Source organism: Belonocnema kinseyi, chromosome 7, assembly GCF_010883055.1.
Source record: "Belonocnema kinseyi isolate 2016_QV_RU_SX_M_011 chromosome 7, B_treatae_v1, whole genome shotgun sequence".
Classification (NCBI taxonomy): domain Eukaryota; kingdom Metazoa; phylum Arthropoda; class Insecta; order Hymenoptera; family Cynipidae; genus Belonocnema; species Belonocnema kinseyi.
This window is the reverse complement of record NC_046663.1, coordinates 2,530,557-2,535,125: the sequence shown is the minus strand read 5'-3', so window position 1 is coordinate 2,535,125 and position 4,569 is coordinate 2,530,557. Positions and strand designations below refer to the sequence as shown.

The 4,569-nt window shown below is 22.2% G+C and overlaps 1 protein-coding gene across 1 annotated transcript in view; it reads left to right on the top strand.

Annotated features, from left to right (window-relative positions):
* Positions 1–4,569, top strand: part of LOC117175905 (ATP-dependent DNA helicase Q4-like) — a 16,793-nt gene that overhangs the window by 10,514 nt on the left and 1,710 nt on the right. The gene's annotated exons all lie outside the window — the stretch shown is intronic.

The window sequence follows — 4,569 nt, the reverse complement described above, 5'->3', positions numbered from 1 at the left end:
TAGGATTTCCAAGTATTTGAAATATTTTAGGAAATCTTAAAAGATTCGAAGGAATTTTTAGTTAATTTCAATAATTTGAAAAGATTTCAAAGCGATTGAAATATTTTAGGATAAAAATTTTTTTATCTAATTTTGGAAGATATGGAACAATTTTAGAGGATATTTTTTAAAGAATTTAAAGAATACATTTTAAAGAATTTATTTACAAGAAATAAGGAATTTTGTAGCATTTAAAAGTATTTGAAATATTTGAGGAAATCTTAAAAGATTCCAAGAAATTTTAAATTTATTTTTATTAATTTACAGGGTGTATAAGGTTTTAAGGCGTTTAAAAAGATTTTATAGGATTTTATACATTTTCCTAGCATTTCAATTATTTTTTATTTTATTTTAAAGCTCTTAATGTATTTCACAAAATTTTTCAGAATTTTAGAAAATATCGCTATAGAATTTCATGGGATTTTATCATATTTTAGGAAATCTTAAAAGATTCTAATGAAATTTAGTTAATTTCAATTATTTGAAAAAATTTCAAAACAATTTTACATGATATATAAGATTTTAAGATATTTTAAAAGATTTTACAGGAGTTTATAAAATTTCTTAACATTTTAATGATTTTAGGGAATTTCAAAGCTCTCAATGTATTTCATCACAATTTTCCAGAATTTTAGAAAATATCACCATAGAATTTCACGAGATTTTATAATATTTTAAAGGATTTCACCAAATTTATTCACGAGAAATGAGAAATTTTGTAGCGGGTAAAAATATTTGAGGAAATCTTGAAAGATTCCAAGGAGTTTTTTTTATTGATTTCAATAATTTAAAAAGATTTTAAAGCGATTGAAATATTTCAGGATAATTATTTTTTTCTATCGAATTTTGGAAAATATGGAACGATTTTACAGAATCTATAAGGTTTTTAAAGATTTTACAGGATTTTATAAGAGTTCCTAGGATTTCAATGATTTTATGGGATTTTAAAGCTCTCAATGTATTTTAATTAATTTTCCAGGATTTTAGACAACACTATCATAGAATTTTACGGAGTTTTATAATATTTTACTGTATTTTAAAGAATTTATTCACGAGAAATGAGGATTTTTTAGGATTTTAAAGAATTATAAATATTTTAAGGTATTTAAAAAATGTCGAGAAATTTTGAATAGATCTCTATAATTTAAAGGGGGTTTTAAGATTTTATGGTATTTTTAAATGTTTAAAGGTATTTTCTAGAGTTTTTTCAATATTAAAGAGTTTAGTGAATTTTAAAAGATTCTAAGAATTTTTTTAAAAGGATTTCATAAAATTTCCTTGCATTTCAATGATTTTATGAGGTTTTAAATTTTACTACAATTTTCCACGATTTTAGGAAATATCAAAGAATTTCAAGGGATTTATAATATTTTAAAGGATTTCAAAAAATTTATTCACGAGAAATAAGGAATTTTGTAGTATATAAAGTACTTTAAATATTTTAGCGTATTTAAAAAAATTCAGAGGCATTTTTAATAGATTCCTATAATTTGGAGTGATTTTAAAGATTTTATGGTATTATAAAATTTTGAAAGGTATTTTCCAGATCTTTTTTAATTTGAAACATTTTAGTGAATTTTAAAAGATTCCAAGGATTTTTTTAATTCATTTTGGTTAATTTACAGGATCTATAAGGTTTTAAGATATTTAAAAAATTTTTTACAGGATTTTATAAGACTTCTTAGAATTTCAATGATTTTTAGGGATTTTAAAGCTCTCAATATATTTCACAACATTTTCCATAATATAATATTTTAGAGGATTTAAAAAAAAAATGTCCACGAGAAATGAGGAATTTTGTAGGATTTCAAAGTATTTGCAATATTTTAGGAAATCTTAAAAAATGACAAGGAATTTTTAATTGATTTCAATAATTTGAAGGAATTTCAAAGCGATTGGATCTATAAGGTTTTAAAATATTTTAAAATATTTTACGGGATTTCATAAGATTTTCTAGGTTTTTAATGATTTTATGGAATTTAAAATTTCTCAATATATTTTAATAAATTTTCCAGGATTTCAGAAAATATTAAAATAGAATTTCACGGGATTTTATAATATTTTAGAGGGTTTCAAAGAATTTTTTCACGATAAATGAGAAATTTTTTAGGATTTTAAAGTATTGTAAATATTTTAGGGTATTTTAAAAAATGCCGAGAAAGTTATAATAGATCTCTATAATTTAAATGAATTTTTATGGTTTTATGGTCTTTTTTAATGTTTTAAGGTATTCTCAATAGTTTTTTCAATTAAAAATAGTTTAGTGAATTTTAAAAGATTCCAAGGAAATTAAAATTTTTTTTTCATAATTTACAGGGCGTCTGAGGTTTTGAGATATTTTAAAAGATTTCATAAAATTTCCTAGAATTTCAATGATTCTTTGGAATTGTAAAGCTCTCAATATATTTTACAATATTTTCCAGGATTTTAGAAAATTTCACGGGATTTTATAATATTTTAGAGTATTTCAAAAAAAATTTCCACGCGAAATGAGGAATTTTTTAGGATTTCAAAATATTTGAAATATTTTAGGAAGTCTTAAAGGATTCCAAGGAATTTTTAGTTGATTTCAATAATTTTAGAAGATTTCAAAGCTCAAGATAACAATTTTTCTATCGAAGTTTGAAAGATATGGAACGCTTTTACAGGATCTCTAAGGTTTTAAAATATTTAAAAATATTAAAGAATTTATTTATTAGAAATGAGGTATTTTGTAGAATTTTAATGATTTGAAGAGATTTGAAATTCACCCTGAATTATCTGGAATTTTCTTGGATTTTATGAATTCACTGGAAGTTTTTTAATTCACTTGAATTTCTATAAATTTACTCTTTCTACGTAATTCAATTTATTTATTTTTTATTTTTGAAAGTTTCAATTCAATTGATCCTGACGATGAATTGATAAAATGAATAAAGGATTTGAAATATTTTACATATTGTTTTCCAATTTTTTTGATATTTTCCGGAGATTTACAAAATTTCAAAGAAGTTTAAAGGATTTTAATTAAATAATTATGATTATTTTAAAAGATTGCAAAGAAATTTTTTATTGATTTCAGTAATTTAATGGGATTCAAAAGGATTTGAAATACTTGACGATATTCTAAAAGATTCTCAGGCGTTTTCAAGTGCTTTAAAAAGTTTCAAGGGATTTCAAAAGATATCAGATATACAGTAAATGTATTAATTTTTTAAATTTAAATATAATAAGTATATAAAATAAGGATATTATGGGATTTTAAAGTTCTCAATGTATTTTAATAAATTTTCCAGAATTTTAGGTAATATAGAATTTTACAGGATTTTATAATATTTTAGAGGATTTCAACGAATTTTTTCACGAGAAATAAGGAATTTTGTAGGATTTTAAAGATTAAAAATAATTTTTGGAATCCATCCTGCATTCTATTAATTTATCCTGAATTCTTGCAAGTTCTTTGGAAATCTTTTGGATACTCAAAAATTTGTTATTTAACCATTTTAAGGGATTTCAAGAAATTTTAAAGGATTTGCAATTTTTTGATGGTATTTTAAAAGATTACGAAGAACTTTGTTATTTATTTATTTAATTTAATGGGATTTCAAAATAATTTGAAATATTGTAGGATATTTTGAAAGATTTCTATGGATTTTCAAGAGCTTTAAACAATTTCAAGGGATTTCGAAGGGTTTTACTCATTTTAAAGAAATTAAAAAAAAATACATGTGGTTTTAAAGAATTTCCTAGAATTTTTGACGAAATTGAAGAATTCCACACGACGTATCAGGTTTTAAAATATTTTAAAAGATTCTAAGGCGATTTATAAGTTTTCCTAAGGATTTCAATGATTGTCAGAATTTTGTAAAGCTCTCAAGTTATTTTAGTAAGATTTTTAGAGTTTCTGGAAATATATTTCGAAGCATTTCACAGGATATTATAATATTGTAATAAATTTCAAAAAAATAAATTAGAAGAAGTAAGCGATTTCGTAAGGTTTCAAAGATTTCAAGAAAATTTTTAATATTTTGTGCACTCATTTGAAATTCGCCCTGAATTCTTACCAATTTATTCTGAATTCTTTTCAACTCTTTTGAATTCTTCTAAATTCTACGCAATTCTATTGATTACCAGTTTTTTAAAATTCATCTTGAAGTCTTTGAATCTCGCTTTAAATTCAGTTTAATTTTTTTGTTAACTTTGTCCAATTCTTCTCATTTCCCGAAAATTCCTCTAAATCCACACTAGAAATTCTTTTAAATTCACTCAATTTTATTTTATTCAATCGATTTTTTGGATTTTAAAAGTTTTTATGTAACTGGTCCGAAATTCTTTTGACCTCATCTTGAATTCTCAAGAATTTCAGCAAATTCTTTTGAATTCCCTTGAACTTTTCTAAGCTCATTTCAAACTTTCTCAATTCAATAATTTTTTTACTATTTTTAAATTTTTTAAATTTACTTGATTATTATTTAAATTCAGTTTGATTTTGTATTAATTTTATCGAATTCTTCTCATTTCCCGAAAACTAATATAAATTATCTAAAATTT